Source organism: Neopelma chrysocephalum, unplaced genomic scaffold (assembly GCF_003984885.1).
Source record: "Neopelma chrysocephalum unplaced genomic scaffold, ASM398488v2 Primary Assembly neopelma1_26, whole genome shotgun sequence".
NCBI classification, from domain to species: domain Eukaryota; kingdom Metazoa; phylum Chordata; class Aves; order Passeriformes; family Pipridae; genus Neopelma; species Neopelma chrysocephalum.
Window position 1 is genome coordinate 13328698 of NW_020897695.1, and position 26571 is coordinate 13355268.

At 42.7% G+C, this 26571-nt stretch overlaps 1 long non-coding RNA gene across 3 annotated transcripts; it reads right to left on the bottom strand.

Moving 5' to 3' along the window:
- Window positions 1-6878: 6878 nt before the first annotated feature.
- Window positions 6879-20342, bottom strand: LOC113964193. Of its 3 annotated transcripts, none has more exons than XR_003533091.1 (6): window positions 20239-20342; window positions 18825-18984; window positions 12357-12446; window positions 12071-12192; window positions 7756-7813; window positions 6879-7027 (listed from the first exon to the last, which is right to left on the bottom strand). It is a non-coding gene; the product is annotated as an uncharacterized LOC113964193 (long non-coding RNA). The 3 variants fall into 3 exon arrangements; XR_003533090.1 differs by having other exon boundaries at window positions 12357-12449; XR_003533092.1 differs by lacking the exon at window positions 12357-12446.
- Between the last annotated feature and the right edge of the window lie 6229 nt (window positions 20343-26571).

Sequence of the window (26571 nt, forward strand, 5' to 3'; positions counted from 1 at the left end):
ATGGAGAACCAAGTGAAAATTGTTAACTTGCAGTGGTCAAAATCTACCTATGGTTTCTGAGAGTCATAGATAAACACTAAAACCTAATGATTAAAGCTACCTTAGTCACCCTTCCTCCTGACCTTGATAAAATGCCCAGGAACATAGGATCAGAACTCAGATAAACAATCCATACCACACCCAGGCACTCATCCTTTCCACTCCAAACCACTCAAGCTCCCAAGACTTTCAGAAATCCTCAGCCATGACATGTCCAACAGCATCTCTAAATGAAAGCTTTACATACCATCCTGGTGCTAATAGATCCAGACTCCTGCCTGGCAAACAGAGAAGCTGGCTTAAAACCTGAAGGTCAGTCAGTTGGTCAATAGCCATTTACACCAGAAGGTTGTTTCTTTGAGAAGTGTTGGACCACTCTGGCTAGGTGTCAGCTTGAAGGCTCTTGCCTTCACCACCTGAACAGTGAGCAAGGGGCTCTCCCCTGCCTCCCTCCAGGCACAGCGAGCTCTGATTCTGAGGAGCTCGGGTCTCCATCCCTGTCCACCTCCGCCACATCAGCAGTGCAGTTTGGTGTAGTTTAGGGGGTTTTTTACTAGCCTCCTTCATACAAGTCACATCCCAGTGTGGCCTCTGGAGCTGAATAGCCACGTCTCCTGTAAGCCCCAGGAAATGCTGGTGGGAAAGCCAGTTGCATGGGGAATAGGTTAAAGCACCCCATCAGAAAGGCAGCAGCATCAGGAGAGAGATGCTAAGAGAGAGAGGAAAGAGCGAGGGGAAACAGGTTAAATTTGTCAGTGAACTACATTTGGAAGTTGCAATACAGGTCCTCCTATTGTGCAGGTGTTTGCACTTGTCCTTAAAACCTTTACTTATTATCTGCATAAAAAATGGCCAAGGCATAGCAAACTTTGCCAGAAAGTGCAGTTTTGGCAAGACCAGAAGCGTTGGGAAGTCCAATCCATATTTAATTGTTTCGAGTCCCACAAAAGGAGCCTTTTTTTTTTTTCAGTGTTGAAACATTCATTTTCAACTTGAGAAGTATTTCATTCCTTTTGACATCTCTTTCTGAGATGGTATTTTTCATTTGTAAAGCATCCCAAGTTACAAGCGAAAAGGCTAGGCACCCCAAAATAAATATTTTTCAAATAAAGTGCTACAGGTCAACCCAAAATTATTTTCCTGGTTTTGTATTTTCTTGGAGAGCCTAATAAAACCCTTGGGTTTTTATTCAAAACCCAAATTCTTCTAGGCCAGCTGGTGCCCAGATAAGCCTTTTATTTTCCAAGCTCTACTTGCACACGATGTTTCTACCATTGGATTTGTGCTTAGTGCTACCAGCTTCTCTGGATTTATCATATGTAAAGTGATTTTATTCTGGAAGAACATATGAAACCACATCAATTTTCTTACTGCCTAACATGTACCCCTCATACTGGCTTCAGAAGAGCAGTGAGTCACAACTACTATGGGATGTAGGGAGAGCCGAAAGATGATTTTGGACAGGATACACGGCAATGGAAATAACTGGAATTTTCACAAGCAGGGAGGCAAAAGTGTAAAGCTCGGTGAAAGTCTATGGTTGCTTTGTGTCAACAAAAGCAGGGAAGGGGCCACTGGAAGCCTGTTGGACCTTCTACTGGGGGCAAATATGCCTCTGATTCTGCCACCACCTCAAGACAACCTTCTCCATCCACAACTCCCCACGCAATATATGTGTCAGGCTTTTCTGCCTCAGTGATGTTGGGTTTTTTGCCCTGAGTTCTCAGATATCACATCCATGGGAGGGGGAAGGCAGGGAGTTAATTGCATTCCTTTAAAAATTAAGGAAGTTAAGCTTATCTCTTTGCCTGCATATGGGGAGCTGTGTGTCCTGGATGAGTGAGCTGACGCGAGATGGTTTCTAGGCAACTTCTGCAAGTCATGTTGGAACAGGAATATGAATTAAAATTAAAAACAAAACCCAAACAAGTCAAACAAAACAAGTAGCAGCTTCTCCATGCAAAACCAGTTTTGACTGACTTGTAGGGTTCATGTAAGATCTTTTGTGGGATTAATATTGCCTTACTGTTATGGACGGAACCTGGCACCCCTGCACCAGCATCTATTGTGAGATACATGATAAGTGTGTTTATGTAGACAACACACATACCTTGTGCATGATAAGAGGCCTGTCGTGCCATGTCATTGTGATGATATTATTTGATTGCTGAAATGCCATAACCCAAGTGTTCCAGGAACCTCAGCCTGAGTACATCCAGGGGCTGGAAAGCAGTGTAATTAACTCCAGTCCTCTCCTCTTTCCCAAAGAAACTCACTATACCACTTCATCTTTTTCGAGGAACTGGCAAAGTTTAGGCTAAAAGTAGTGTTCTTGGGAGCTGCCTTTATTTTTTTCTTTTCTATGTGGTCCAGAAATGAGGAGGACATCTCGTCTGCTTAGATTATTCTGCAGTATCAGGAATTGATCACTGTACCTTTTGGTCTCAGCCCAAATTTCAGCATAAAGGGGTGAGCTGATCCCATTTCCCTCAAAAGTAATTATTCCAACATCTTCCCCAATTTATTCAACTACAAAAGTCTCAGACAGAATGCAACCTCACCCATGTAAATCCAGAGTTGCATCATTTTTCCAGTGTCAGAGTAAAATTTAGTCCTCAGTGCCACAGCTGAAAATTAATGGTTTCACACCCCATACTTTCTGAGCCAGTATAACAAGGAGTTTTGGATGCAGTGTTTATAGCCTTCTCTTAAGTCATGGAGGGCAAGGAATGCCTTCCAGGGATTTTGATTATCAGGATCCCATTCTGCTCCTGCATTTGCTGGTGTGATTGAAAAGCAACTGCTGAAGTCTGAACTTGACTGAGATCAGGGAATTTGCGTTGTCAATAAAATTACCAGCAGGTATTTTAAAAGCCAGAATCACCATGATTATTTCAAAGTGTGTGTTCAGATTTCAAGAAGGGGGATACCAAAATTAAGTGAAATGTACAATAACCAGGCCATCAAAGCAGTTTCATTTACAAACCTAACTTTTTTTTCCTCAAAGGTTGTATGGCACTGTTTGTCTGACTCTCCACCAAGAAAGTGGGTTATAAAGAGAGACACATAACAGATTTTGTTGTTCATATGAAGTCAGAGCAAATAAAGGTTATAGCTGAAAACCAAAACCTATAAGCCTAACTCAAGCTTTTTTTCCCAGCCCTGAAGAAATCACTGACCAGCAAAACTGCTGGGATTTCTTCCAGTGCTGAGTTATGTGTGGACCCAACACTGACTTTTGTAGCGGTGTTTTCTCTGCTCAAGAACCCAGAGCAGCATTTGAGATGCTTGAAACCACTCCATGTGTATCCAGCTCCCAATTCTTCACAGCTCCTGACAGATGACCAGTGAGTGAGCACTCCTGGGTTGCCGATGAAAATGGACTCCCTCTAGGAACCAGGCTGTGCCAGGTCAACAACTCTGGTGGTGACACGCTCTGGCTCCATCACCTCTTGCTGGCAAAAGTGCCAGGCTGCCTTGCCTTGGACATCCTGTTCAGCAGAGTTCTACTGGTTGTTTCCATGGTTGCTCCTGTCAGTGCTGGCTGGAGTGTGCAAACCCAAACTTAATCCCACTAGCACTTCATTCCCATGCATTTGGCTTCAGTTTTTGGAGTTAGACAGACCCTAATACTGATAGGTGACCATACACAGACTTACTCTCTCAATCCCTCCCAGATTTCTTCAGGCCTGCTTTCTTCAGTGTCCCTGTGATCCACTCGTACCTCCAAGATTTTGGAAGGCTCAGCTCAGCCTGAGTGAAGCTGAGGCAGGTAGTGGGCCTGGCCTCCTTTTTCCTTCAGTCTTCCCATGTTTTCCCAAACTGACAGCTCTGCTCCCTTCAGTAAATACTGTTGCCTGCTGTCATCACTGAAAAGCTCACTGCCTACCTTGCCTGCAGATAGAAAGAGGCCTATATAATAAAAGGAGAAAAAATTAGCAACAAGGCCATGCTATGACACCAATTATAGGGAGTAATGATAGCAGAGGCATCTATGGTATAATTTGGAGTGACACAGCCTCCCCACTGTCAGGCTCTGGCCCTTCCAGAGGGATAAAGCCCTATGACCACAATGAAACGACTCACAGTATTGGAACTGACTTTTTCAGAGGCTCCTCCACTCCTTGCTCCCTTTTACCAACTCTCAACCATCGAGAAGATACTCCAAGCACTACTTAAGATGAGGTCTTGGATTAGTCAGAGAGGTTGCTTCAGAAAAAGGAAAGACAATTTCTCCTCTCAGGGATTCAAGCTACTGCCTCAGGAAACAGCCTTACAAACAGCCCTTGGAAACCCAAAACAGGAAAAACACAAAAACCAGATGTTGCTTATTGTAGTTCTAACTCATAATGAAGGACATAACTGAGTTTGCAATGCATTATTATAGTTATTGTTGTTGTTGTTGTTGTTACTGTTATTGTTTTTCTTATTATTACTAATACTACTACTATTAATGCAGAGTGAGAATGCAGATGGTACTCGACATTGCTCACATATTAGAGAAGGTGAATGGTGTACTGCATTACCTTTTGAGATTTTAGCATTTTCCAAGGGCACTAGCTTAGCCATAAGTGAAAATTTAGCGTCAGAGTTGATGGCTCTCTGGTTGCTCCAGCCTGCAGCCTTCCCCAGTTTTCTCCCCCTACTGCTCAATGCAGGACTGAAGCACAAGATCACTCAGCATGATGGCACTCATTAGGTTATAGAGGTTCCCTTAGCTCATTGTTGCTGCTCTCACTCCTGACAGCACAAGGGGAGATCTAGCTTGAGGTAGCACTGGAAGATGCTCTTCAGAAAGTTTGAGTGGGAGATCTGTGTTTTGCAAAATTAAACCTCAAACCATGGGTGACTCAAATCTACATCCTGTCATATCTGTACCCCAATGGTCTGCCAGAGAAAGAGGGCTCCAAAAAGAGGTCTCAGTTTACCTCTCAAAGAGGTCTTAGTTTACCTCTCCTGTGTTAGCAAATACACGGCCATGCATGGACAAGTGTATCAGCAATGACTAGATTTCTTTCGGAAACCTTTGGTGTTTTTAGGAATTTAAAAGTCCAGTCACCCATGAAAGGCTTTGTCCATACCTTCCAGTAAGCTACCCAGATCTTTGTCATTTCTGCTCCGTGAAGGAGGAGTCTAACCCAAAGTCATGACAGTGCCACATGGGTCTCACTGTTTCAAGGATTTCACAGAAGAAGATGGCTGAGGTTTGCTGACCACATATAAAATTTTCAGGATTCTTTGTTATGATATGAGCAAGTGCAATTATACTGCAGATTAGAAACTACCATGTAGAATTGCAGAGTAAATGTCTATATTTGTTCACGCCTTCTTTGGAAATAATGGAGATCCACTTTTAAGTAGTTTCTCTTCTGGATCTTTGCAGTTTCTCTCTTTTAGAGATCTGAGGACATTGCGAGATACAGGCACATCTGTTTCCTGAATCCAAACTTACCGGCAGTGACAGATTGCTCTGTCTAATTTTATGTACGAATTTGTGGGCAGTAAAAACACAATTGTATTATGCACGCACACATACGCAAAGAATATACTGTTGGTGGCTTAAGCTAAAGCCTTAAATCAAAAACACAAGCTATCAGAATCTCAATTCTACAGGCTCACCTTGCATGTGATTTCAGCATAATATTACGTCTTCCCTGGCAGGTTGCTCTTGACAGCTTTTTTCTAAAGGGAAATTGGAGTAAAGTACAGTAGACAAGGCCTTGATTAGCTTCTGGAATATGGTGCCAAATTTTCAGCAGAGTAAGAATCAAAATAGAAGAAGAGGAAAGATCGAACCATTTAGATTGGAAAAGACCTCTAAGATCATTGAGTCCAACCATTAACCTAACACTATCAGGTCCACCATGTTCATAATCACCACATCCACACATCTTTTAAATGTCTCCATCGTTGATGACTCAACCACTTCCTTGGGCAGCCTATTCCAATGCTTGACAACCCTTTCCATGAAGAAATTTTTCCTAATATCCAATCTAAACTTCCCCTGGCACAACTTGTGGCCATTTTCTCTTGTCCAGTAGATTGTTACTGGGAAGAAGAGACTGACCCCCACCTTGCTGCAACCTCCCTTCAGATATTTGCAGAGAGCAATAAGGGGCCCTCTTGAGCCTTCTTTCCTGCAGGCTGAACAATCCCAGCTCCCTCAATCAGTCCTCATTAAATTTGTGCTCCAGACCCTTCACCAGCTTCGTTGCCCTTCTCTGGATACTCTCCAGTACCTCAATGTCTTTCTTGTAGTGAGGGGTCCAAAACTGTACACAGTATTTGAAGTGTGGCCTCACCAGTGCCAAGTACAGGGGGACGATCATTTCCCTAAGAAGATGATTTTTCATCATTGCTATTATAGTTTAGTGGTGGGATGCTCAGGTCTATGTCATAGCACAAGCACTTCAGTACACAGTACATCATGGAGTGATGGGAATTATCTGATCATCAGAATGAATGCATAGCTGTGGTGTGAAGCATGCTGAGTAAGCCCATCGTGCTCAGTGTACCCTGCCATATTCCAGCAAACAGCCAAGCTTGTGTGTGGATAAAACAGCTCAGTCCACATGTAATGTCTGCAACAATTAACTTTTACATGTTAATTACCTGGGCTTTTCTTCATCAATCTATTTCATTACAGCCCTTTGCTCTGATTTTCATTGTTCAAATCTTAGTAAGACACATACTTCTCTTTTTGTGGATGAGAAGGTAAGCAAAATGTCTTGATCACTTAGAGAATACATTAGGTAGGGAGTCCCAGGGGGGATTACTGCTTCAGCACTGCTGTCTCTACTGAGAGATAAAGATGAGCACAAGTTCATGTGAAACATAATTTTAAGATGTTTTGAGCAACTAAGCCTCAAAAGGTCTGCAAAATGCTTCCAGGCGAGATACAGATGGGTGACCATACCGTCACCTCAGAGATATTCTGAGCTGTTCAGTGTCATTTTCTGAGGTACATCAGACTGCAAGAAGAAAATTCCTGTAACAATGTGAATAGTGATTAATTAGATGTCTTTCTGCCCAGCCTATCAAGCCAACATGAGAATCGCAAACAATTTTATAGGCTGAAGGATGGGGCAGCTAACCAGTATAAAAATATATTGCTTTAAAAATGTTTCATTTCCATTATACATGGATTTTTCTAGAGGAATTCCACTAAAATTCACTAAAATCCACTGCTACAAGTTTATATCACTGGGATGAAAATCTGGCCCCCCTCTATAGTGAGGGCTTATTAAAGTGTCTATGATCCAGCAATGTAAGGGGCCTTCATGTTAATAATTCTTTATTATCAGCCTTTTGAAGCCTTCCAAAGGCCTGAAAGAGAAGCAGAGCTGCCTGGAGCTGCACAGGAAGCTAGACTCATGGTCCCATCTTATCTCAAAGTCTATTACTTCTGCCCGGTAAAGTGTCCATGTTCTCATTTAGAGTAAAGGCATTTGCAGGTAAATTGCTCTCTGCTCAGACTAATGGACCAATTTCAGTTTTCATTTCTGAGGATATAAATCTCAGGCTCACTTTTCTGACAACACAGAGCATTTGAGTATAAAAATTTCACCCAACAACCTCAAAACCTTGCTTGGTTTTGGTTTTCTGAGTCCTAGAGTTTGATCTTTGTATGAAAACTGTACCCAGAGGCACAGCAAACTTACAGCAGATGTTAACAGCTTATCCACGAGACATTTCAAAATGGAAGGTGCAACATACCAGCATCGTCCATCTTCACCCTGGCTCTGCCATCAGCATTGTGCAGTCAGTTGAAGAGCTGTAATGGGCCCAAAGTGTAAAGGATTGGTGCAGGGCAGAAAGCAGGAAGAAAAGTGAAGACTGAAAAACATCTACTATGTGGGCTTCGGCTTTTAGCATCTGGAAAAGAACGTTCTTTTTCTAACAGCTGGTTTTTGCAAAAGGCTTTTACTGCAAACAAAGTATGAACATTATCCTTAAAAAGCTTTTAATGAAGCATTTTCAGTAGAAAAACAGATGACTTCAGAAAGAGGTAATATACATCATTGTTTCTGTCCCCTGCTTCTGTCTCTCTTCTCTGGCAACTGACACTCTACCAGTGTTCAGTAGGAGCACCACCATCCTACACTCAGCAGCACAAACGCTGAGCTTTCTGGGACACACGGGCACTGTTGTTTTCCCCTGAAAGAGGGTTATTTGTGTAGACATATGCAAGAAGGAAGGGTTTGATCGCTACTGCTGATTCAGTAAGAAAAATGTAACATGAAAGAGAGAATAGAAATGAAGCAGACAGCTAGTGGGTGGGGGGAAGGGATGCAGAACCCTTCCACTGATACTTGTGCAAAAAATGTCGCTGCTTATTCAGGTCGGATGGCTGCTGTTTAAAACTCCAACTCTGTGATTTAAAGGGGTGGCTCACTTTGCTCTCTGTGATTCTCTATTTGCTGACCTTGATGCTGGAAGGAGGACAGAGCAATTAGCCCCTTTTCCACACTGTGGTATTTGCCAAATAAGGAGTAAGTGAAAAGTTGTTCTTAAACATCTGGGATGAGGCTGAGGGGTGCCTTAGCTGGGTGTTCAAGGGTCTTGGACCTGATAGATCAATCAAATCTAAATTCAAAGGCAGATGTTTAAAGGCTGAAATAATTTAAGTAATTAAGGCCTGGATTTTTAGCATCTAACATAAGACACTATCTCCTCTCCACTAACTGCCAAGGAGGTTATGGAACTGCTCTCCTAATGGAAGACTCTCAGCTGAATGTTTGAGGCTGGATGTTGGAAACAGAAGCCATGATTAGTAAACTTGTCTGTAGTATTCAGGCTTCAGTTTAGACAAAAACTCCATTATAGGCCTCACTGCACCAGTGATGGTGCAGCAGAAGTCTAGTTGCTATGCAGATATGAAGCCTCTCTCCTGCTTCCTGCTGTTCTGCAATGTGCACAGGGGTTGTCTGCAGAATAAGCAGCAGGTCACCTTGAGGACTGGAAATAAGATAGTGGTAACCAGAAAGTAGTGAAGCAAACCCAGGCAGTAGAAGATAGCAATCAGCATTTGCTAGCCCTCAAACCACTGGGGGGGAGTCTCAGTCCAGCTCCCAGTGCCTCCCTTGCAGAGACCTTTGCAGTCAGTAATGCTGAAATGAGAGGACCATTCCCTGTTACAGTGCCTCTCCATGGAGTGTGTTTTAGCTCTGTGGATCTGCCTGTATATACTGTCATAGAGGAGAAGACTGTGAGTTCATAAAGGCATCCTGTAACTGCAGAGATCGGTCTCGTTGACACCTGTCCTTCCAAACTCTCATTTCCACTGTGCTTTTTTCAAGTATATTTAAAGTCCACTTTCATGTAATTGACAATTTCCCTTCCCTTGCTCCTATAGGTTAGGTTAAAAGGGGCAGGAGGTCCTTTTCCATATTGATTTGTTTTCCTGACCTTTCAGATACATGCAGAGAAAATCAGCAAAAAGGCACTGGAAAAGGAGAAGAACAAAAGCACAGTGCTTGTGCTCATTCAAAGAAGTAAGACAAACATGAGAGTTAGCATTGAGTACAAAATAAACCTTCTGCTGAGGAAAAGAAAGAAGCTGCCTGTATGGAAAAAAGGGATTGTGAGGAGTAACACTTTGCACTGCAACACTTTGCACTGCAACACCGGTGCAGGCTATGACAAGGGACAGTGAGCCTTCAGACAGCAATCATCTTCTCAGAGGTTTTTTTCCTTTAATTTTCTTTCTTTTTTTTTTTTTTAAGAAATGCAATTTAAATAGATATATTCTATTTACAAATAAAAGGAAATCAGATAAATTATTTTTTCATACTTACAATTATTTTTATGATATTTACACCCCGCTATTAAGCAAGTTCTCACCACAGTGCAGTGTGTGTGGTAGCCTTACATGTGCTGTGGATTTGATTAGACATAAAACAGATGCCCTAATCACTAAATCTCCCCTGATATTTTCTTGCAAGTACATCATGGTGGCATGACCAAATTCTGAGCTGGGTAGTGACATTTTTTTCTTGCATGCATTCAATAAGATTTGATTTTCATCTTCCCTCCCATATCTTGTAGTACTGCTTTGCCTTGCTGTATTCCACATTAAAAGCAGACATAGCAAAGCAGTTGCTACAAACCCTTTACCAATCTCACAGGGACATGGTGAGGATTAATTAATTGCTTACTCAGAGATTCCATATCCTAATATTAAAAATAGTACAATCATAATAAAAACAGATTCCTACATTATCAGAATGAGTTATTAAAATCTGCAGTAGAGACAATACAAGTTTCCTGCTAAAAAAAAATTCAGGGCTGTATTCTAATCTCCCCTGCTGGGAGACACACAAAAAAATAACCGGGACTAACTTTTATGGTCAGTATGTTATATTTCATTACATACCTGTAACATTCTCTTTCATAATTATACTGAAACAAGTTACTATAATTTTAATTCTGAAGAAAAGAACTTAAAGAATCCATCCATTTATGTGACATTGATAATCCACTCTCAATTCACATATTTTGTTAATTCAGATTAAGGTTTCCTCAGATACTCTGCATAAGCAAATCTTCATTCTGAAGTCACCACCTCCTATCACAAATACTCATCAGCAGCTTTCCTAAAATCAGTAACCATGTGGATTTATGAGGTTGGGAATGGGTGATGGTTTCTTCAAATCCTCAGACCTCTGGGACTCAGTTCTGAGCACTAGAGAAGTGAAGGAATTGAAGAGGAGATTCCTGTCTCCCTTCACTCAAGATGTGACCCAGGGTTGCTCCAAACTACACTACAGAGGCAGTGACCCTTGAGGGCTGTCAAGCAGCCAAGAGCAGACAGGTTGCAGGTCACCCAGTACCATTCCTTCTCACACCTCACTCATGCCCAGTGCTCAGCGGCAGCAGAGATCAGTTTCTCTGTGCAAAATTTACTCCTTCATGTGCAAAATCCATCCTAAAGGAATCCTTCATGGAGCACCTGTGTTCATCCTGTGGAATGAAATTTAGGATTGAGACTTCTGTCCAATTTTTGTACCACGAATACCTGCCAAGGTCTTCAGGACCTCCGCACAGGCATAACTTCATTGTTTCAGAGAGAGAAATACTCTGTCAACTTTCAAACGCTCTGAAAGACATCACTAATCCTTTTCACTATTGCACTACTACCAAGATCAGTGTTTACTGAGCCATAGTGCTGTCTACTCTCTTATATGGTTCTGAATCATGGGTCATCTACCGCCACCACCTGCGTCTCCTAGGACGCTTCCATCAACGCTGCCTCCGTACAATCCTAAACATCCACTGGTCAGAATTATGTGACCAATACATCTGTTCTAGAACAAGCAGCAGTCACAAGTATTGAGGCCATGTTGCTGAGAACACAGCTGTGCTGGGCAGGGCACGTCTCAAGGATGAAGGACCACCACCTCCCTAAGATCCTGCTTTATGGTGAACTTGCCACCGGCTGCCACAAGAGAGGAGCCCCGAAGAAAAGATTCAAGGACTCCCTGAAACAACATCCCAGCCTCGGCCATATTGATCACCATAACTGGTCTACTCTGGCCTCAAATCGGTAGGTCTGGAGACACACCATCTATAACACTGCTGATGCCTTTGAGAACGCACTCAGGATCACTCTTGAGGAGAAAAGACAACGCAGAAAGAATCGTGCCTTGCAGAATATACCACCTAAGGAGTCTTTCTGCTGTGCCTTTTGCAATTGGATATGTCTATCTCGTACTGGCCTCATTAGCCACCAGCGTGCTTGTAACAAACGTGGATAAAGCCTTCCTAAATCTTCGTTCGTGTAGCCTAGCCATGAATGAATGAAATGAATGACTACCGGGAAGGTCTGCTGAAAGGCACCAGCATGCAGGCAAAGAGCCCACAAGTGGGAAACTGGAGTACCATGACATGCAAAGAGACAATGCTCAATTCAAAATAACCAAAACAATCCTTTCCTTTTGCCCCCAGGCACTGAAATTTTCTCAGAGAGTAACATCCTTTTAAAAGAAGAGTAAAAATATAAATTCTTTTCAGTGCAGAGGCTGACACCTACACCCACGATGTGCAGGGACACACGCACCTGTGACAAAAACACCTCTGTTCCTTGTGGGCTCACATCTGGCTGATGTGCTGTAGGTGGCTGCAACTCCTCTAGGTGAATGTGAAGGCAGTGCCCTAAAAAAGGAAAGCAGCATTGTTTTGTGTACAGTGAAATCTGGCTTGCCACCAGGGATGTGTTTAAGATACAGGGGGTCCTGAGGCTACATTCCACTGATGTATTTTGAAGTTAGGGCAGATCTATTCACTGCTAAGCAAAGCTTACAAACATGTTAGCGTACCCTGCATAAGCCATGGGAGGTGTTTAGGAGACTACAGAAGAGCATTCATTAGAGCCACTCCACAGTGAGGAACTGAAGCACCGGTGCATTCTGCTGAGAGAGGAATAAACGAACTGCTCAGAGCAGGTTTGCAGATATGTACACTGCTATAAAGTGCTCTTACTGCTGTGTTGTGTCCTTTTCAGCTTCTTTGTTCTAGCTTTTCTTGCATTTTCTCCTTCCTTTACTCACCTTCATTATTCCTAATTGCTCCTCTGCCTTTACCTCATTGTTTTCCCTCTTTTCTTCCCACCTCCAGCTGCAAGGCTACTCTTCCACCCGGGTCTGAGCAGTCCTAGCAATACAACAACAGCTACTTCGACACTTCAAGCTCTATAGTCCTCTCTGGCAGGACCTGAACACTTTCAGACACATAGGCCTTGGTACATGTCAACTCAATGCATTACCTGTACTTTGTATTACTGACTGCTCATGCTAAGAGCTCTATTTTTTTCTCCCAAGATAGAAAAAGAGGTCCTGCAGGGTGATGCATCCCATTCTCATTGCTTCTGGAGTGGTCTCACTTGCACTGGCTGTAGGTATTGTAGCTCAGGGGATGTTCTTGAACTAGTCACCTCAGTTAGATTTCCCTTCATTTAAGGATACCCAGAATAAATCTGGGCTTCACATCCTGCTGTCATGATGTACCCTTTGTAGTGGGCTTGATGTTGATGTATTTTTTGTTATCTCAGGCTAAGGATAAATATAAAATCCAGATTCACTGAAGGTGTATACATGCAATCTGCACTGGGTTTGGTCTTCCCTAGCTATGGAGAAGCTCAAAGCCACCATCAGCTGCACAAACAGTCTATGAATTCATAATCTGTGAATTTTTGAGGGTGGGGAACAATTACTGTACAATGCTGCACATGTATTATTCAAGGTCCTGAAGCCACCCAGTTGGCAAGACAACAAAAGAACAAACGATTTGCAGTGAAGTTCATTTTAATTGAAAGACCAAAGAGTCACATGTGCCTCTCCTTTTAGCCTTAAGGACAACAGTAAAACTAATGCCATTTTCAGAGCCACTGCTATTAAAAGGGAGGTGAGGAAGGGCTTTGTTTTCTAACTATCAGAGAGACATATTCACTTTTACTGCCTGTCTATGCTACTCTACTCATTGTACAGGGAAGTTTCATTTTGATGAGACTGTGGGGATGTATCATTTGTCTTTTATGGATTATATGGCCTGTCACCTTCAATATTAATCTAGATATTGCCAGATAAGCGATAAGCACAATAAAGATCTGTTTTGTTAAACTCAGTCCACATTCATGACACCACTATACAAAATCAGTGCTGGGTGTGGAGCCCTTTGATTTGTTTTCCTTGGCATAAGAAGTAATTCAACAACTAAAATAACTTAGATTCTCTGATGTAGAGACAAATGTATAGACAGCTCTCTTCAGGACAAACTCATGCACTGGGCTGCATGTCAGGATGGTGACATTTCTTTCTTTTCCCTTTCTTGGTTTAACAAATAGCTAAAGACAGTTTTGAACAGTTCGTGTCTGCAGGTTTGAACAACTCAAGGTTGAAACCCCAAAGGGACTGAAACCGCTGGTACAGCCTATTCCAAGCACACATGTTCATGAGGACAAAGATTGTGAGATCAGAAACTGAGACCCAGGTGAAGCCAACCTCTGGCTGACTAACTGCCGCATCCCTTGTCATGCAAACCCGTGTGTATGCTGTACATATCACCCTCCTCATGCGTTCTCCTGGAGTGACCTGCAGCTATTAATAGTCCACTACCATCAGGGTCCAGCATGGCATATGAGAGAAAAGGAATTTTCTCCTTTTTGGAAATGGCAGGCAGCTATGGCGTTCCCTGCCCAGCTTGCCTGAGCTGCTCACTTTGCTGTGCTCTATCCGTGCAAGGGCAAGTTTCATGGCCTCCTTCATTGGTTTAAAAGGGTGTACAGCAGATGAATTATGTAGAAATAAAATGTGGATTCACTGTGGTGGGATGGTTGTAGTAGATAATGACTTTCATGCCTGCTGCAAATGGATATTCTCGTGGGCAGCCACGGTTGCTGGGAGACTGCTTTCCTGAGGCAAGGAAATGGGTATTCCCTGGAGACATGAGCTTTGACATCTTGCCAGAACAACAGGATCTGCTTGATTAGACAGAGGTGTTTTGCCCATACCTTGTAGGACAGCACATCTGCTTTATTAGAAACCTAAGTCTGTTATTTATTGATGACCTTTGTTTGACCAAGTCAAAAGTTCCACTGTCTCCAAGTATCATAGGATGAGGCTCTTAATCTTTCAACACATTCAGGAGCACGGAGTCCAGTGAATTTCAGTCTTTTACCAAAATCTCTGGATGATGAACCACAGTTTGCTCCATCCTGAGCACCCTGTAGTACTTTGTTTCAGATCTTCAAAAATATTTGCCAAATTTAAAGTTGCTCAGATTCATTTTCACTTTCTTTTTTAAGGGTTGGAAGGTTTGCACTTGTTTCAGATGGTTTCTGAACAGTGATTGCAGTGTTGATTCTTCCCCTTCTATCATGTAGGGTGAACACAGACACCTTAATCATTCTCTAAGACTGCATCTGCCCTATACCAGCAACCACTCCCTAGTTTTGTTCTGCAAAATATATATGTGTTACTTGCTGTTTGTTGGCCTCTGGTCAAAGAAAATAATAAATGAGCACAATACAGTCAAGAAATGAGAGAAGAGAGATGTTTTGGATGTGAAAACATCACTGCTAGCAATTTCAAAACCTCACTCCACTTGCCCCAGCCCATCCAAACCCCATCCCCCTTCTGTCTTCCAGGATATCATCAGTCTTGGAGGTGGAGGGGAAGCTAAACAAATGACAGCTACTGAACTCCAGCAAACAATCCAAGGACAATATGCTCCTTTCCAGACCACTTGGAGGGGGAGGGGAAGGGAAAATACCCTTCAATATTTAGGCTTACATTTTGTATTTAAAAGACCACATACAGTCCAGAGCTTTGAAAGAATACTATGGGATTCAAAAGAGTATTTTCTGACCATAATGATTTATGGTGCTGCATCAGAGCCCTCTTTGAAGAAATGAGGTTGCAACCAAGTGGCTTTGGCAGGAAGGGAAATGGTCATCCAACTATATGTCCAGACATCAAGTTTAAAACAAATAAATATGCAAGCATCACCACAGGATGTTGCAAAGACCATAATTATGAATGGGTTAAAAAAGGTGTTAAATTCATGTAGACTGGGCCCACTGGCAGCTATTAAACATGGAGAATTGGTTGCAGCCCCTGGCTTGCGAAGTTCCCTTATTCGCTAATTGCCAGCAACTGTTGGGTTTTATTGAACAAAGATGTCTTTACGTGCCCTGTCAGGGTAGCCTTTCCTCACACAGCTGCCACCCACAGAAGGTGGTGTGCTGGTACAGCCCTGGACCTCATGCAGAGGCGTTTGCTCTGCTGAGTTACCACAGGCTGTGTGGATGAGCGCTGCCAACTGCACAGACGAGTCTCTCATCAACTGGACGTACAAAGGTATTCAGTGGACACTAAATGCAGAGCAGGTGGCAGGGAATGACCTGTGCTGTGCTCACTCAGGAGCAGAGCAGGTATATGCATCCTAACAGCACTCTCAGGAGGCTGACAGTTACAAGAAAATGGACTCCTTAGGTTTCCTGCAGGACATCTGGAAAAAAATACACATGCCCTGTCCAAGTCATTAACACTGATAACTGTAGTCATCAGGAATCCCCTCCAGAAATCCTAAATACAGGCCAGGACTGAGAGCCTGTGAACAACTTCCTCACTTACATGGGTGGACAAAAAGTACTGGGAGAGCCTCTGAAGTTGCAGCCCAGAGAGGGGAAGTTGTGCTGGGGGAAGAGCCTTCTTGCACATGCTCTAGTGACATCCTCAGGTCTCCATATCTTGCTGAAGAACAACCCAGACATATTTTCAGAAGACATCAGACTTCAAAAATACCCACTAGCTTCTGTAAAACAGAGACTCTAGCCTTCAGCAGCTTCCTGCATGATGCCAAGCACCTGGTGTTGGTGAAAACCCTGCCCTGACGTTACCAAACCAAGCAAGAAGGGATATCTTCTTAAAGCCTAGCCTCCTTCTCAAGCAAAAAGCATTTGTAAATCTGGATTCTGGCTCAAAAAAATTCCCTGACCAATCTCTGCCTTTTAATAAAATGGCATATCAGAGTCATCTGATTGAGAAGCTGGTTTTTTTTCAAGTTAATGTTGCCTCCCTATTACCTTATACAAGCAGACTTTAATTCTGATCCTGTACAGCACCTGTAAGCCACCTGAAAGATAAACAGCTACACAGACACAAGCAACCTACCCCAAAGTTATGGCAATGAGAGATAATGATCCTGGCTGCAAAGGCAGAGGCAGAGCACTATTCTCCACACCATCTTTTTAAAGTCTTCTCTGAGCTACAAATCTTCTCCCAGCCCCTTCACGCCAAGCCTGGCCTCTTTCTCCTCATGTTTACACAGGTGTAAACCCAGGAGTATATTCATTACAGTTGGTAGTGGGTTCCTCCTTTCTCGAGCAGTAGAGTGGCATTTTACCAACTCAGTGGCAGGTGACTTCATTAACTGGCAAAAAAATAAAAGGTACTTTCCAAACAATGTCAGATCATCTTCCAGTGAGAAAGGCAGAAGGCAACAGCAGTACACGGTCAGATGGTACCGAACCAGCACATTGGTGTGGTACCAATGTCAAACTGCTGGAGCATGGCCAACCCTCTCACTCACCCCCAACCTGATTGCTAGAGCTTGTACCCAACCAGAAAAACACAAGGCACTGCCTACATGTGAGGCAGCAAAACCTTAAAAGAAGTGAGGTGGACAGTGAAAAAAAATTATGTGATGACTAAAAGAGGCACCGGGGAGTCCAGAGATGTGGGTGCTGTGTGACAGCAGGCAGTTCAGCCCCCAGTTCTGCATGCCTTCCCACACCACAGAGGTTGTAGAAGGCTTAGGAATCCTGCAAATTTTTTTTTTAAATTACATTGTGCTGCACTGTGAGCTTTTGCTATTGCAGTTCTGGCTGAGTTACCATGCAAAACAATCTGCTCAAAAGTCACCCCAGCATTAAAAATTACTGGAAAAAGTACATCTAGAAGTCATTTTAATGTGATTATTTCTTCTCTCCATCCTATTCTACATCCCCTACCTTTTCCTGTCCCTCCTCTCTCCTTTTAGGTCAACACAGCCTGTAAAAGGCTGGTCCAGGTCTTTGACTTCTGGTTCTTGTGCTGTAGATCTTATGTTCAAATCCCCAAGTAGGATCTTCTATTCCACTTGGAGTAGAAGCAGATGAGCTCTTCAAATTCTTTAGCATTTTAAAATGGATGCTGAACCATTTATGGATGGGATTATATGCTTTTTCTTCCAGTCTGAAAGACCTTTTAAAAGCAAGAAGTAGCCAAAGGAGAGAAAATACTTCTATTTAAATGAAACAAAGCTTTAAATAAATGATGGCTTCCTGATGAAACGAGACTTGCAGATCAATTCCCCAAACAACTTCAGGTCTGGCTGGTCAGGTTCAGCCAGGTTTGCCAAGTGGGCAGACACCTTAGATTCCTGTGAGCTTTGAGGCAGCCAGCAGAAAAGCCTCATCCACTGTGCTGATATCTATGAATGCTGTCACTACTTCTCCAGTCTCCCCATCCAAGCAGAGATGTGAGTGGGAAGGAAGAGGAAAGAACCAGCCATGAGCAATGTGGTTCCTGGGAGGAGTAGGGGGTGCAGTTAGGAATCTGAGGATGGTGCAGTGAGGTGTTAGCAGGCTTTTGGGAAATTTGCTACAGCTCCAATGGCCAGCTGGAGAGCACTGGGCATGACTGTGTCTGTCAGGAGACCAGAAAGCACTCCACTGGTGCTTCTTTTTGAGATAACAATAGCAGGACCAGTAAGAGGCAGTGGAGTTGTCAGAAGAAGGCTTCTACAAAGGCCAGGGATGGTCTCCAGCCTCATAAAACCTATGCCAATGGGAGCAAGTAGGACTCCTCCCACTATTCACATTGCAATGCAGAATTCTGTCGCTAAGCTGCTCACCCTGTCTCTATTTATAGGAAAAGGGGAAAAACAACACAGTTTAGGGTACCATGACCTAGTTGAGAAAAAGCAGGGGAAGACCCAAGACTACATTAGTTTTGTGTATCCTGACTATAATGGGAGCCCAGGGTAATTGCTGTAGAATTTTGGGATGGAGAAAACCTTTTTCAGGTGGGTAAGTCCCATTCAGTCATTCCTCTAACCTCATTTTGCTTGAACCTGTCATCCAAAAAGAAATTGCACACCAACAAGCAGGTATTTTCATCAGAGAGGGGATCCCAAACACAAGGTCAGCTCACTCAAAGCGCTGTACCTTAAATACAGAGAAGTGCTCTCCTGTGCCCACCACCAGCCAGTTCCTCACTAGGACCAAAACAACTGACCACTCCTACCTGAACACAGCTCCCGTGTTCCTGGCTTTAATAACATAGGCACACCTTTGCACCAGTCATGAAGACACAGTCTGACCTTGAAGCCAGGGTTCTTCCAGATCGCAGAGGTTTGCAGAAGAGTGACCTCTCCAACATTCCTTGCCTGTCAGCTGCAGATTCACTGGAGACAACGTCCAAAACACTGAGTGCCAGACCCCACCCCTCTGAGCACTCAACAGACAAAACCCTGGAGAGAGACTTCCATCAGAATACACACAAGGAAGGGGATAGTATGCCACAGATACTCCTTATTTTCCCCCTCTACCATGCTCTGTACGTGACAAGTACAGTTAATCATGATTGTGTCCTTTGATAGTCAGTTAGTGATTTGCATTCTTTTGGTAATTATCCCATCACCTGCACAAAGCAGATAATTCCATGGGCCTGCTGGCACTGTTCAGCAGCTACATCCCCGGGTTATAAAGTGAAGTGCTGAGTGGAAAATTTTAATGACTAGGGGCTGGTAAAATCTTAAATTGATGGCAATATATGGTGAAGCCTCTTAAATAGTGTGAAATGCCCTTTTGGCTGGAAAGGGCTGGATGAACCTGTGGTTGATAAGTTGTTAAATTACATCCCATGGCTGGCTGCTTGTCTTGGGAAGGTACCGAATGATAAGTGTGCAAATTATCATTACTGCACAGAGCGAAACTATTTCCAGCAGAGATGATTTGATAAAAGAGAAGTTATTTATCATGATTAAAACCGGTACATTTGTACTTCTCCACATTGAACAGCTCCTGAACTGGCAATCATGTTCCTAAAAGGTACCTGAGCCTGATTTAGAGGGCTTTATGACTGTTTTAATGGATGGGGTTTTCTCTTATGGAGAAAGAATATTTTAATGTCTAAATTGCTGTGTTTCTCAGAATTACTTCCCCTTTCATTGCACGAAGCTTGATTCCATCTTTTTTTCACACTCTTTTGGCATATTCGATTTTTCCGAGAAAAACTCCAAAGAAACACGCTTTCACAAATAAGGAGTAAACAGGCTGCTACACAGGAGAGCAGGAGAGCTTTTGCTTCTACACCTTCATTTTGGGCCTAGCAGAAAGAGAAAAGACTGAACTTAATTTTCAGTTTCTGGCTGCTCAGTGATGGAGGGGATTAGGTGGTAGAGTCAGTTTTGTTGCAAGAGATAGAGTGACTTTAGTTAGCTTTAGCTACCGTGTCTGGCAGCTAGCCACCCAGCAGTGGCCTTTGGAACCTCTCAGGAGATAACTCAAATGAACTTGATACAAGCTCATATAAGCTATCATATGAAATACAAGCTTTCCATACAGCTCTACAGGATACCAAAGCCATGCTGGGCAAGGTGAAGCAGGCAGCGTTCAATGAGTGTAATGGATAAATGAAGGGTGCTATTCTCCAGTACCTTTATTGTAGGATCCTTTAGCTCAGGTCAGTTAAATGAAACTATCTATGGAGTACTAGGATTGCCAACAGCAGGTGGTGAGATCTGTTGCTAGTACCATTATACAGTAGTCCTTGCATGGGGAAGAGCCCAGTCATACTGCCAAATCATTCCCTTTCCCGTCCCTGAAGTCATAAGGGTCTTGCCTTATTTCCTTCCTTGGAACAACATGCAAACCCCACTGCATGATAATGTTAAGCTGATAGTCAACGAAAACATGTCTAAGTTAGAAGACAAGAATAAATGTTATGACTTCAGAGGGATTGTCAAATGTGCATAGAGTTTGTGAAACCTAGTTTGCCAGACTAAAACCTCTTTCCAATATTTCTTGAAGTCCTCTGAGGAAGACATCATTGTTGACATTTTGACATTAACTTACAAGCTTGCTGTCTCCTATTAGTTCAGTAGTAGCTGGTTTTAGGTTTGATTATTAAATCACCTAATCTAACTTTCCATCTAATATGGCCCAAGGGATAATACAGGTGACATATTTACCTTCTGCTGTTCAATCAAGCTCACCTGCATCTGACTACAGTTCCCCTTTCAACACAGTCTCAGCCTTGACCTGAAGTCTTCCAGAGAGGTGATTCAGCAAAAGGGGAAAGAAATTCCACCCATAACTATATCATGATAATGTTGTGGTACTTAGAGCACCAGTGCTTTCCAAAGCCCTGCTAGCACCATCACCAAAGGGAAGAAAATATCAACTTGCTCTGACATGATTCCTTCCAGGAAGATCCTCGTCCAAGGACTTTGTAATTTTTTTCTCCTCTTGTATTGCAGGAGTTGAAACGTTATTATAGATTACTCGTTTCAATAATTTCTTTCTTCCTTTCCTTCTTTCTTTCTTTTTTTCTTTCCTTCCTTCCTTCTTTCTTTCCTTTTTTCTTTTTCTTTCTTTCTTTCTTTCTTTCTTTCTTTCTTTCTTTATTTCCTTCTTTCTTTATTTCCTTCTTTCTTTCTTTCTTTCTTCAGTCCAATTCTATGTCCATGACAGGTAAACATTCATTGAGATTTTTTGAGCCTCAGAACAGGTTAAGCCCCAATAACAGTTTATTCACAGGGAGTGTGTTCAACAGGACAAGCTTAAAAGAAGAGAGTTGAAATTAAAGATCAGTTGGAGAACCAAAACATTGTTTTTTAAATCTGCATGCTTGCCAGCCAAACAGGCACAGGGCAGCAGTAGGATTTCATAACCAGCTTCTTACAGGGGTCCTCTCCCTGCCCTGAAAGGAGACAGAATGGAATATTTGTCTTCAGCTGCACCTCAGTATCAAACTCAGCTCCATCACACCTCAGCAGAGTTGTGTTTTCTAAAACCAGGGACAAATTTGGCCAAGACATTTCAGTGAGAGCAGCACGTAGATAGCCCTGAGCAAAATTCGGTCATGTCAAAATGTCTGGTTTCCATCTCCATTAAAAAATCATGTCCCATTGTATAATCACGCAACTGGCAGAATGTGGATTTCCTTTAGCATGCAATTCATCAGAGACCTGATCCTTCTGTCCTGACCTCTTTTATCTGCAGTAAAGACCAGTATCTCATCTCACCACTGGGACACCTAAGGCTTGTGCAGGAGCAGGACTCCATCACCCAGAGCCTTCTTTGTTACATGGACCAAAGGATAAAGTGGTAACTGGGCCCTGGCTGCCGTTGGTGCCATCAACAGGACAGGGGCCAGATTCTAAGAGCAGAAATTGCTGAAGGGACCTTTTTGGTGACTTCTCTGCTTTGCTGAAGCCCAAATGCTTTAAGGAAAATTACCTTCCACGAGAAAAGCTAAATGAAAGAAAAAATACTGGGTTGCTGTCACAGACTAAATCAACTCCTGGTGTGAATAAAGTGTGTAGTGGTGAATAGGTGAAGTGGGCAAGCTCACCTATTCGCTGTCTCTCAAAAGAGGTCACATTCTATATTGTCTAAATCAGGTTTGGAGAAGCACTGCTTACTTTCAACTGCACGCTTGGGAAGGAAAAGCTAGGGTCATCCACAAAGTTCTGGAGTCAATAACCCAATAACCCAACTGTCCTTTGGTGCCCCACAAGTGCACCTCCTCATCCATCACCATCACCTTGTTGAATGGGAAGAATGGAAACAAATGACAAAACTCAGAGGCTGCTCTAAAACTGTAATTATTCTCCTCCAACTGACTTCATTAACTAACACTATATCAGAGTATGGCTTCCTTACAAAGATAAGACTTAGAATTATTAAAATAACACCAGCTCTTAAAATTCTAACAGTGATTAGAAAATTCACCCAGGTCTGGCTGAGCAAAGCACTCCCCTACTTGCTCAGCTTGACATGCGCCTAGAGGAGTGGCTGTGGATTAAAGCACATGCTTAAAATAACACATATGTATAACTGCCTTGCTAATTTGGGCTTTTAAAGTTGAAAGGGTCCCTTTATAAAGTCATGAAAGAGATATGATTCTGGTTTCCAATAGTTTCAGTAAGTGTAATTACTGTCAGATATCTATGTATGGTGAATATATATGTAGCAGAATAAGCTAAAACTGCATTGACTCAAACTATACATCATGAGTAATAGTTTCAGTGCTCATGCACTAGTAAAAATACCATGCTCCATTTATGTTGTTTCTGCTCCCATGTGTATCCCTCGTAGAAACTCAGGTCAGTGATGGAGAACAAGCCAATACCCACCCCAGTTTGCCAGAATTGCCTTTTCAAGATTCCAGAGTAACAGGGCAATTCCTGGCAGCATTCGGCATCAGTATTTCTGCTCCGATGGGAGATGAAGATGAATTTTTATCATCTTGACTCATGGAGATGGAGAACAAGGGCCTGGATCTCTGTCCAAATGTCTGTAGTGCTACCTGCAGTAAAGGGAATGCCACAGAGCTAGAAGCACTGGGTATGAAACAGTACACCCTAAAAAAAGATTAAGAAAGGTCATATTGCATCAAAACATGGGTTCTTCTAGCCCAGTAGCCTTTTTCTGACAGTGGTCAGAAGTAGATGTTTAGAAAGAAGAGAAATAGGTTTTGTGTACAAAGATTTTTCTCTGATATGCTCTCTCAGTTTCTGCTTGTCAGCAGTTTTGGCACTGTTTGGGTCTCAGGCTGTATTTTAGTTACCAGTAGATCCATTGTCCCATTTCTATCCTAAACTTTGCTAAAACCATTTACACTTAGGGCTGCCACAACAATCCCTGATTGTAGCTCCATGAGACATTTCTGCTGTCCCTGAGTTACTAGAATGCAAAGCTAAGGACTATGTTCCACCATACCAGGGAATCCAAAAGGATCAAGTTTACAGACTGATAGAGATGATCAATAATAAGCCAAACAAAAGATGCTTATCCTGTTGATTTGTAACCTCTCCATTCTGCCAGTGGACCTTTGCTGAGCAGCCATGTTCTCATGCTGAGATCCATGTTCCTCTATGTCCTTCCCTTCCCCTACAGCATCTTGTGTCAGCCTGTAAGGTCCTGAGAGTAAAGAGAAATGTAGTTGTACTCTGGGGGGGGGGTGCTACTAACAAGCTTCTGGTAACTGGAAAATGTAATTATCAATAGGCTTATTTAGTCTATACTATTAAAGTAGCATGCACAGCTGGCTAAAACTCCCCTATATTCTGCTAGGAAATTTACTTGAGACAGTTAACAACCATCATGTAAATTACAGTTACTTTGTTGTAGACAAAAAGCATGTGGGTATTTAAGATATTGATGAACTGGACTATAAGCAGATTATCACAACACTATGGGTAGAGACTAATTTCCCAGTAGGAAAAGCCTTTTGAAATATGAGACAAAATGTCAATCCATTTACTAGTCACATATACCCAAAACATATCTCTTATTTTGCTCCCTGATACCAACTCTCAGCCTCCAAATGATATGGAACTAAGAGGAATGTCCAGCATTTAAACAACACAAAACTTTCAGACAATCTGCGTCTCAAGATTTGGAAATCTGGGATTCAGGGGAAAGGTAAAAACTTCCTACAGTTCCACAGTGTATCCAAATTCCCTCTGGAGTCTGAAAACAAAAATACATAGTTTTTCCTTGGAGATGACTGCTTCGGGGAAGGAGGATTTCTCCTGTAGACTGCTACAATAATCCAAGACCTTCTAGCTATAGCTTGAGGGCCTCTTATTTTATTCACGTGCAAAATTCCCTTTGATTTTTGTGTGACAAAGAGAACATGCAGCATGAAACCCTTACTGGAGGGACCTCATTACTTTCAGTTGAAATACAGTGGCCAAAGGAAAAAATAAAATAAAATAAAATAAAACTGAAAGGAAGCTGTGGAAAACCCTTAGTGCAATTGTAAACATGCAGAAATCTCTATAAAAAGAGATCTCTCACTAACACTTAGTGGTGAACTTAGATTGCCTCTTCTTTGGGCAAATCACAGCTCATTCTGGGCTGTCTGTAGGTGGATCACCCAAGCCATGGATTCAGCACCTCTTAGGGTACATGAGCCCAGTGCCACACTGTTCATGAGGTCACACACTGGTGAGTTAGACTGGACTTTACCCTTCTTGAAACCCTGCTGCTTGGCAAAGAAAATTACAGGGTTTGGGGCCCAAGAGAGCACACAGCTCTGGCATCTCTAATTACAGTCTCTGCGTGGAAGAATTGAGACCTGAGATGAAGTTTCTGGTGTTAGGACTAGTTCTGTGTTTTTGCAAGTGACCCTTTAACTTAAAAAAATAAGTCCAGGAGCAGGACCCAAAGTAGTGTGCTCTATGATGGTGGACCGGCCACCTGTGAGCTGGAGCCAGATGTCCCTGGGCTGTCACAGGCCAAAAGACAGAAGCTGCTGTAAAGGGGCTGAAATCACACAGAGAGGGCTGAGCAAAGGAAAGTCTGAGCTGGGAGGGTTTAATGGAACGGCTCAAAGGGTCTGCTCCAAAATTAGCTGAAGTCATGGGGAATCTTAACCCATGTTAAGATTTGGGAGCCATTTCAGGAAAATGCATCAGCACATAACAAATCCAGTTGAAGTTGATGACATTTAATCACATCCTTAATTCTGACCTCATTCTTACAGACATACTTGTATAGGAGACCGACAGCAGCATTCTCATTAGCTTTCACTTTTTAGACTTTCCAGATTATCAGATTCCTACATTGCCAGGGTTGCCTAAGAGGCTGAAACAATACACAAGTTGCCTGTCTAGACATAAATCTATTTTGTGGGGAAAAAAATAAAAAAGAAAAAAAAAAGAGGGTGAGAGGGAAGAATGAAATTCTTTTAAGTAATTTTCATATCCCATACTTTCAAGTAATGTAATTTCACAGCCTATTTTGGATTCTGGTTTTGATTTTGCCAACAGAAGCAGATATATGATTTTTGAAGCCACTTAAAGGGTCTCACTGAGGCAAAACTCAAACTCCCGTGCTGGGCTGCCATCCTGGAGGATTGGGCCCACCAGCAGAGCAGGTGGTGTGTGGGTCATCCCTGCCTGTGTGACAAACTGTGATAATTGGATTGTTTGGGGAGCGGGGGAGGGATGTGACCACTGTGTACAAACCTCTGAAGGGAATTAAAAGCAAGTCTACATCCCAGTTAATAGTGCTCCATAAAAATGCAAAGTGGCTAATGATAAGCAAAGGAAGTTCCATTAAGCCATGTGCCTGGCGTGAAGGGGCATCATTGACCCCACGAAGGATATTTGCTGGGAACAGTCAGGCGGCAGAAACAGGTGCAGAAATAAAAGCAAACCAGTGGCTCATTCTAAACTCCCCAATATGCAATGTTAATGAACACATGGACCAGGGACAGGCAAAGAGTCTAAAGGGGCCAAAGCGTAATCTTTTGCACTCATTTTAAGTAACAGGCATGCTCAAAAACAGCAGAAAATTGGGAAATGGCTTGCCTAGCTCTAGCCATTCATTAGCCCTGCACAGTAGTGTGTTGCACCAAGAGCTTGCTGAGGTTATTTGGGGTGGAGTGGGATGGAGGGCAGGGAAGGAACACGGGAAAAAAGTTTCCCTCGGCCCCAAGCACTCGTCAAGCTGTGATGTGGTCAGTGGGGAAAGGAACTCATGTTGGGCCAATAATTAGCTGTCCTCATTATAAGATTAGATGCCAGAGTGAACAACACCCTCTTAATAATGCACACATCACTATGACAACCACAGAGTTTGATACCTGAGGACAACTTTATTGTGCTTGTGAAATTTCCTTATTTTAAAAACAGTATTTGTAGTTATCAGACATCGATTCGCCATATTCACCCTCCTCCTCATCGCTGCCTTCCTTGTTTCCAAGGCAGGATCAGCCAAAGTGTTTATATGCTGCTCCTAAGGTTCGCGAACTG